Consider the following 9,669-nt stretch of genomic DNA (forward strand, 5'->3'; position numbering starts at 1 on the left):
TTGAACCTGGGAGGCAGAGGTTGCAATGAGCTGAGATCATGCCACTGCACTCCAGCCTGGCTGACAGAGTGAAAGACTCTGTCTCCAAAGAAAAAACAGAAATAAGAGAAGCTTTTGCAGCCGTGAAAGAACAATATGATGCCATAAAAATAGAACTCTTGATGAGGAATTAGAAGCTTTTGAAACTTAAAAATTATGGTAGGACAAATCAATAACTCTATAGAAGTTTCAGAAGATAAAGACCAGAGTAAAGTAGAACAAAAAGACAAAAAAGAAAAGGCGGTTACAGTCTGAGACATAACTGCCAAGCTGGGCGTCGGGGAGATGGCCAAGACTGACCCCAAGACCGTGCAGGACCTCACCTCGGTGGTGCAGACACTCCTGCAGCAGATGCAAGATAAATTTCAGACCACGTCTGACCATATCATTGGGAGAATTGATGATATGAGTGGTCGCATTGATGATCTGGAGAAGAACATCGCAGACCTCATGACACAGGCTGGGGTGGAAGAACTGGAAGGTGAAAACAAGATACCTGCCACACAAAAGAGTTGAAGGTTGCTAATAATTTATGCTGGAATCTGGAACACCATGTTTCCAAACCAAGAGAAGATCGAATGGCTTTTTACAGCTAACTACTATGTGTAGACAGGTTTTATATTATAAAGTACGCATTCTTATCACATACTATATAGTTAGTTTGTAGAGTGATTTACCCCCCCGTTTCTTGAACATAGTATCTTCACATCTTGGGCCTTGGTCAGTTGTGCTATTCATTATTAAACACTAAAATTTTGGCGGTTCCTGCAAAAAAAAAAAAAAAAAAGAAAAGGCAAATGGAAGAGAATAATATAAAATCAGGAGACCAATGCATTAGGTCCAATGGTTCAGAATGAAGAAATAGAGAAAAGTTGGAGAAGAAAATAATCAAACAAATAATAAGAACATTTTTCCAAAATGAGAAGATATGTGTTTTTAGAAAATGCCTATTAGACACGAAGACTGAAAATATAGACAAGACACATCATAATTAAACTTCAGAATGCTAAGTACAAATACAATCTCAAAAATTTCCAGAAAGATAAAATGTGTCACATATAAAGAGTCAAGAATTAGAATAACACCAGAATTCTCAATTACAGTATTGAGGGCTAGAAGAAAATGAAACAGTATCTTCAAATTCTGGTAGAAAATGATTTCCCACCAAGAATTCTCCCAAACAATCAGTTAAGTATAAGCATAAGTTGCATCCATTGCCAGACATTTGAGATTTCAAAAATTTACCTCCTATGTATGTGTTCTTGGAAAAGCTCCTGGAGATGTTGCACTATCAAAATGTCAGAGTACATCAACAAATAAAAAGACATTGAGTCTTGGAAACAGGGGATACTACACAGAAAAAGTCAATGGAAGTAAATCCACAGGATTCTGGCAAAGAAAATGCCAGGAACATAGCACTTTGGCATGAGGAAGGACCAACTAGGGTAGATTTGAACAAGAGGCTAGATGGAGGATGACACTGAGAATGGTTTAAATGGTAGTCATGACTATGAAAATGGAATTGATTTATTTATGTGTTTGACTATACTGAGACGAACATACCGTTCTATGGGACAGTATGTGGAATAATTAATGATCAGCACAGGGAAATTTAATGAAAAAACAAATAAGCTGTACAAGATGGAAAAAGCAATAATAGTGTACTTTGTGGCTCAACATGAATAATAATTACATAGTAAAGATTGAATATTTATTTAAGTAAAAAATTGTTATACAACCATTTTGGGAAAATAGAGGAGAAACATGTGTGTGGGCCCATAGGATTTCTCCAAGGGTGCTTCAACTTCATCTTTCATAGCAGAGACAATCAATAGAAATGTCTAAAATAAACACTACTTAGAAATACAATAGTAGGCCGGGCACAATAGCTCACACCTATAATCTCAGCACTTTGGGAGGCCACGGCAGGCAGATCACTCAAGCCCAGGAGTTCAAGACCAGTCTGGGAATCATGGTGAGACCCTGTCTCTACATAAAAATACAAAAATTAGCCAGGTATGATGGTGCATGCCAATAGTCCCAGCGACTGGGGAGGCTGAAGTGGAAGGATTGCTTGAGCCCAGGAGGTCAAGGCTGCAGTGAGCCGTGATTACACCACTGCACTCCAGCCTGAGCAACAGAGCAAGACCCTGTCTCAAAAACACAAAAACAAAAAAGAAATACAATGGTATATATCAAAATATATATAATATAATATATTATATATATAATATAATTTGAGATAAACAGGTGAAGCCAGGAATTATACATATTCTTAATAGTCTTTGAACCACTTGAATCGCTTTGGTAAAAACAAATAATCGAAGACCTGATCATTTCCACAATAAGGAAGAACAAGGAGTAATTCACAGACATATCAGCATGGACCAGTCTCTTCCATTTCAAAACAAGCAACACCTCCCTTAACGTAATGCACCATTTCTCTTGACAAGCCAGCTTCATTAGTGTTGACTACTCACTGCCTCCACTTCTCACTGGCCACTTAGTTATTCACCTGCCATTATTACTGACTTTTTGTTGTTCAATATCATGAATTCTCTTCCCTTATTTGACCATGTTAAATCATCTTCTCTTTTGACTTACCTACCACAGCTTCTCTGACTCTCTATTTTCCTCTAGTCGCTCTTCATTTCCTCACACCTCCTCCAAAGGTTCTACTTTTTCTATTTGACACAAAAATATGCTCAGAAAACCACTGTCAGGCCACAGCAAACTCATTTCCTAGGTGGCATCAGAGGGACAGTGGTCTTCCCATTGCACTTCCCTAACCCAGGTTCCCCTCTGGACTGTTCTGGGCTGATTCCTTAGCAAAGTGCTTTCTCCCTGCTTCCCTGGACTTAAATTCCAGGTTTGCTTGCTTCCTGACCTGTTGACATCTAAGAGGATGTCACCAGGTTCCCTTGAACTATGCCCTGACTCTCTGTCCCAACAGAGACAGTTCCTTCTGCTCAGTCCCAACTCCTAAGAATGCTGCTGGGCCAGAAAATCCTGTCCCTGCTTGTCCCAGCTAAGAAACAGCATGTGTGATGGCCCCAAGGAGATAAGGAGCATGGAATGTCAAGGGGACAGCAGAAGAAGTCCAGGGTGGCCGCAGTTGAGAGAGCTGGGGGTCAGTGACCAGAGATGATGCTGAAAGATGGGCAAGGGCCAGATGTCACAGGGTCTTTTGTTCCACTTACAGATTCTTGTCTTAAAGATTGATAGAAAACCATTCAATTGCATAGAGCACGAATAATTTCTGACCAGATTTTCATTAAAAATGAGTTGTATGAAGTATAGAGAATGTATAAGATATGAATGAGAGAAAACCAGTTATGAATTGTGCAGATGGAAGATTAAGGTGGTGGAATTAAGGTGGTGAAGAGGGAGAGATGCAATTAAAATAGGGAGAATTAGGAGGCAAAATCCACAAGACTTACTAATGACTTTGTTAGGGATTTTGAGGGAACAGCATCAAAGATGACCTCCAGGTTTCTGGCTTGAACGTCTGAGAAACTGAGTCACAGATAAAGCAGACACTGGAGGAGGACTAAGTTTGAGGGAGAAGTTACCAGTTTCTGAGCTTGAGATGTGTTTGAGACCACTGGGTGATGATTTACCAGAAGTCAGCTGGATATACAATTCTGGAAAACATTGAATAGAAAAATGGGCTGAGTTGATAGATAAAAATGGTGTAGTCGGCCAGGCACGGTGGCTCACACCGGTAATCCCAGCACTTTGGGAGGCTGAGGCAAGCAGATCACGAGGTCAGGAGTTTGAGACCAGCCTGGCCAACATGGTGAAACCCTGTCTCTACTAAAAAATGCGAAAACAAGCCAGGTGTGGTGCATGGTGGTGCACACCTATAGTCCCAGCTACTGAGGAGGCTGAGGCAGGAGAATTGCTGGAACCTGGGAGGTGGAGGTTGCAGTGAGCCGAGATTGCACCACTATACTCCAGGCTGAGTGACAGAGTGAGACTCCATCTAAAAAAAAAAGATGTTGTACCAGTTCCTATCACTGCTACACTGCTATACAAAATTGACAATTGTCACAATCTATCTGTTGGTGGCCTTAAACAACACAGATCTATTATTTCACAGTTCTAAAGATTAGAAGCCCAAATGGGTTACATTTTATTAAAATCAATCTGTTAGCAGAGTTGCATTCCTTCTGGAATGTCTAAGGGATAATCTATTCTCTTGCCTTTCTCAGCTTCTAGAGGTCACCTGCACTGTGTACTCCTTGGCTTATGGCTCCTTCTTCCATCTTGAAAGCCAGCAGCACTGTGTAGCATCTTCAAGTCGATTTCTCTCTCTCTCTCTCTCTCTCTCTCTCTCTCTCTCTCTCTCTCTCTCTCTCTCCCCTCCCCTTCTGTATCTGACTTCTGCTTCCATTGTTACATCCCCTTCTGTGACCCTTACCTTCTGACCTCCCTCTTATAAGGATCTTTGCGCTTACATGAAGCCCATTCACATAATCCAGAACAATCTCCCCATCTGAAGACCCTGAATGTAATCACATGGTCATTTAACCGTGCATTTTGCCATGTAAGATAATATATTAACAGGTTCCCGGATTTGAATGTGGACATCTCTAGGGACCACTGTTCTGCCTGCCACATGTGTAGGGACACGACTCTGTAAATGCTTACTGAATAGGTGGTTTTAAAAAAGGGATGCAATTTTTAAGTGGGATGTTGTTTTCCCCTAATCTGATAGAATCAAACTCAGAAACAGGGAGATTTAATGGATGAGCCAAGGGAAATGATGAAATGTATAGTAGTGCTGAAACCAAGTTGTTTTTACCAAAAAAAGTTTTACATGTTTTGCTCCTAAAAAATTATCCCTTTTGAACACATATAGGAAAGGTAATTTATGCCTAAAGCCTGTCATCTTAGAAATTGGTTCAGCTCTTTTCAGGAGGCAGTCTAAGCATGACTTCGGTGAGTGTAATGTATGGTGTATCAACCTCAGTTAAGCACCATTCAGTAAAAGGACAGCTATTCCTGGTCTTCTCTCTCTGGCTACTCACATCTTGACTGACATTGTTACAGCCTCAATACACAGAATACAAAGTCACCATGAAGATGATGTCTCTCGTGGTTACATCCAATGAGCTACTTGTGAAAGCTTTGTTTCCTGCCCCTATAACTGATATATTCTGGTTGAGAAGTTTTAGTGCCCAAGAAAGTTGTCCTTCCATCAATGGTTCTAAAGGCATAGTACTTCCTTGTAACCTGGTTATTTTAGGCTCATCATTGACACTGGACAAACACGCAAAAGAAGGGTTAGTGGGGGTTTTTTATTTTTGATTAATTTTTTCTCCCTGTCTTATGGTGCTGAGGGTTAGTGTTTAGGATGACGTATTTGATTTTGACTATTAAAAGACAATAGGATGCTGCCACAAAAGTGGAAGGGAAGCATATGAATGGAATCCAGGCAATCCTATGGATGCTGCCTTGCAATACCTTATACACTGATGACTCATGCAAACTAAACAGGTAAATCCACCAGGGCTCAGAATATACACATGTTAGAGAACTCCACACAAAGGGAAGTCAAAGTAGCAGGGGGATGAAGGAAGTCATAAATATTCAGTTAGCATGGGTGACAGATAACAGAACTAATCTTTGCAGCTATTGCTCATTTTTCCTTCTTTGCTATGCAATACATATATTAAATGTTTTATCTGATTTTCCTTATCTTTCCTCTACCTTTCTCTACTATTTTATATGATGCATATTGGTGACACTTATGCCATTTAGCCGTAAAGTGGAAAACTACTGATGAGACACCACAATGGAATGAGAGGAGACATGGACCTCACTCACATAATCACATAATCTAGGCTTGGAGAAGAATGGGGTAACTGGCAAGACTTTGGGTTATATTCCTTTAGGAAGAGAAGGTTAATGCACTTTTGACGTGTTAAGAAAGTTAACTTTGAGGCATTTTTTGAACTGTCAAGATAGAAATGAAGATATGGTGAATTTTAGGCAACAATCAAGAAGTGGACTATAAGGGCACACGTAGATTTTTGTTGGTGGTAGTTGTTATTGCACAAAACACATTTCCCTCCCAAGAGGACCTTGAATTCCTTCTTGAAAATTATTCCTCTCCATTGTGTATTTAGTCTTAGCAAGGAAACTGGGTTGATCTTGGGGGAAAGGGGAAGAATAAATGTTCATTATAAGTTACACCAAGTATAGATATATCTATTGCTATATTTGGAGAATAAACTCAAGAGTTTTATAATATCAATAAAGAATGTCTGACTTCATTACTATAGAAGGAAAGTACATACAGTTTAATATGTAATTGCTATATAGTTAAGTCAAACATAAATGCAGATGCATCAAATCAAAGGTTATGGACTAGGATTGTGTTAACTCTAATATCTTTTCAACAAGGAATTGAGGAAATCTTAATCTACATGTGGCTATGTATGTTTTTCTAATTTGATTTTCTTTTCTGTTTTCATTGTTCAGTATCACTGATCTCTGTGTGTCTCTCTATCCCAACAGTTTAGTCCTTGTATTATAATAGTTAATAGAAATCATGGCAAATTCTATCTTTCACAGTAGTTACCCAAAATTCAGCAGCTATGTTTCTCAAACTCTAGTTACTTCTGTTCTTAACCACACAGAACTTAGGAAGACTCATTCTGCTACCAGTGCACTCATAAAATTTCTTCCCCTTACTTCCGGCCTGAAATACAGGTTTGGCAAATGCCTTCTCGTCATCCTACTGATTTCTCCCTCTACCCTTCTCTGAGCCCTCTCCAAACTGTCATCATACTCTGCCAAATACCCAATGGAATCTTCTCTGCCCAGATACTATTTGCATTTCTCCTAAGCACATAGTGGCCAGCACCTGGTGTTTTACAGTTTGACAATTTTACGCCCACAGTTGGGTACACCTCCAAAAGTACCTTGCCCAGCTCTGACAGGAAGGCAAAATGGGCATTCTCCAGGGCACCTTCTTTAATTTTTATCTTAATGGCAATTTTCAATCCTTTGCTTAGGTGGATGGTGGGCATTTACCTGCCGTCTGATATGAATAAAGGGGAGAAATTATTGTTCCACTTCCTCTGGCATTACCAATCTTTCTCAGTTGTTGAATCGCTTCCATAAACATGCTTCCAGGCAAGTGAGCTGATTATTTGGCCTGTACAGGAATGAGACATTTGGATATGAAACCAAATCCCCAGTCTCTTTTTTTCACAATTATGCTTTGGTCTAATCATTCTGATGAGAGAATGAAAGTAAGACTTTTTAAATGGAGCTAGAGACTTCAGAGATGGATATAAAGTATTACAGCTTCAATGATCATTAGAAACTATCTGATCCAAACCATGCATTTTAAAAATGAGGAAACTGAGGCTCATTGAATGGAAGTATCTTTCCCACAGCTCGTTAGGGAGAGAAAAGACTATTCTCACATTCATTCTGCTACCAGGCACTGTTTCTCTATCCTACAAGATATAGAGAGTATCAGCTTAGGAAATTCTAAAGTGTGCATTTGATATAGTCTAGCTCTTGTTACACCAATCTACTTAAGTTTTGGTAAGATGTGAGGATAATACCTCTTCTTAAAAATTTTTCTTTCAAAAGAAGAGGACAACAAAAAAGCTTACTTAACCTTATTGCTCCCCGGCTTCCATGATGTTTTGCTTTCATCCTCCCTCCCTAAGCAATGATTTCCAGCTATTGTACTCATCGTCTCCAAAATGACCATTCCCATCCTTCCTGTGTTCCCACCTCATCCCTGGAAATACCCCCTCCACTACCAAGCATCAGTGACTATCTGATTTCCAAATCCCATGACTCCTCTATTTCCTTTCCTTTCCTCTTCCTTTTTCCTTTCCCTTTCCCTTTCCCCTTCCCTTTTCTTCTCTTTTCTCTCTTCTCTTCTTTTCTCCTCCCTCCGTCCCTCCCTCCCTCCCTCCCTCCCTCCCTCCCTCCCTTCCTTCCTTCCTTCCTTCCTTCCTTCCTTCCTTCCTTCCTTCCTTCCTTCCTTCCTTCCTTCCTTCCTTTTGATGGAGTCTAGCTCTGTTGCCCAGGCATGATCTTGGCTCACTGCAACCTCTGCCTCCTGGATTCAAGTGATTCTCCTGCCTCAGCCTCCCAAGCAGCTGGGATTACAGGCACCCGCCACCACGCCTGGCTAATTTTTGTATTTTTAGTGGGAATGGGTTTTTGCCATGTTGGCCAGGCTGTTCTTGGGCTAGGTGTGATGGCTTACACCTGTAATCCGAGCACTTTGGGAGGCCGAGGCGGGCGGATCACCTGAGGTTGGGAGTTTGACTCCTCTACTTTCATTGTTTTCACCTCCTGTCTGCAGCTGGCAATAATAATTTATTCCACCATCTCTTCCCTGAGTCAGACACATATTCTTTGGTATGTCACTTTTCAAAAATAGTTAAAAATTTTTTACTGTAGAATGCTTGAGAATTAGCGAAAAGGACCAAAGTGTGACATATTCCCATGTTTCTAATGAAACAACAATTATTCATTTGATAGATTTCCTTTTGGGCTATTTTCATATTGCACATACGTTATCTCAATTATTTTTTGTATTTCTGCATGTTTTCATGCTTTTAATTTTTGCATAACATTCAACCGAGTGTTCATACCTTAAGTTATGATGATATTTGATATCCAAAACAAAGAATAAAATTTATATCCATGATGTCCTGAATTACTCTAAGGAGAATCCCAAATTTGAGAGTTAAGTACAAAATGTGGTGACCTGAAGTTGACCTGCAGTAAATAATTCACATCACTGAATAGAGAATAACTTAGTTTTATAAAAGAAATATTTCATAAATCTGAAATACCTTGGAATGAGAATCAGGTTTTTCCAGAATGCCTTTACATTCCTCCAGGAGGCTGAATAATCGCTCTCCCAAAGATGTCCATGTCCTAATTCCAGGAACCTGAGAATATGTTACCTTACATGGAAAAAGGGACTTTGCAGCTGCAGTTAGGAATCTTGAGATCTGAAGATTATCTTGGATTAGCCACATTGAGCTCAGTGTATCACAATGGACCTCGTAAGAGGGAGATAAGAGGGTGAGAGAAGGTACTGTGACCACGAAAGCTGAGGTTGGAGTGAGAGGCTTTAAAGATGGAAGGAGCCATGAGCAGAGGCATGTGGGCAGCCTCTGGAAGCTGGAAACGACAAGGAGAGAGATTTTCCCCTAGAATCTCTAGCAGGGACATGGGTCCCCCACACCTCGATTTCAGCACAAAAGGCACATTGGGACTGACTTCCAGAACTATAAGCTGTAAATGTGTGTGTCTTAAGCCACTAGGCTTGGAGGAATTCATCACAGCAGCCACAGGAAACTAATCGAATCCCCTCCACCCTGACAGGCAAGGCTCTAAGCACTCCATAAAAATCACCCATGACTTTGCTCTGGTGGCTCCTCGTTCCTTCAGAATGCTACCTCTCACCCGGCATTCCATGGCTTCTCTTCATTTTGCTACTTATGGCCCATGCCTGGGCTTTTTCTCTAGACCCAGCTCCTCCAGGTTTAGATTCATGAGCCAGATTGCCCTCAGCCTGGATGCTCTCTCTTGAAAACTGAGCCCTTGTCTCTTCAATGTTTGGCCTTAGTACCTGGG

The 9,669-nt window shown here is 40.5% G+C and overlaps 1 non-coding gene across 1 annotated transcript; it reads left to right on the forward strand.

The window, feature by feature from the left end:
- Positions 1 to 259: 259 nt before the first annotated feature.
- LOC696855 (heat shock factor-binding protein 1) lies at positions 260 to 831 on the forward strand. Its single transcript, XR_003724156.2, has one exon. It is a non-coding gene; the product is annotated as a heat shock factor-binding protein 1 (transcript).
- Positions 832 to 9,669: the final 8,838 nt, after the last annotated feature.

Source organism: Macaca mulatta, chromosome 17, assembly GCF_049350105.2.
Source record: "Macaca mulatta isolate MMU2019108-1 chromosome 17, T2T-MMU8v2.0, whole genome shotgun sequence".
Taxonomy (NCBI): Eukaryota; Metazoa; Chordata; class Mammalia; order Primates; family Cercopithecidae; genus Macaca; species Macaca mulatta.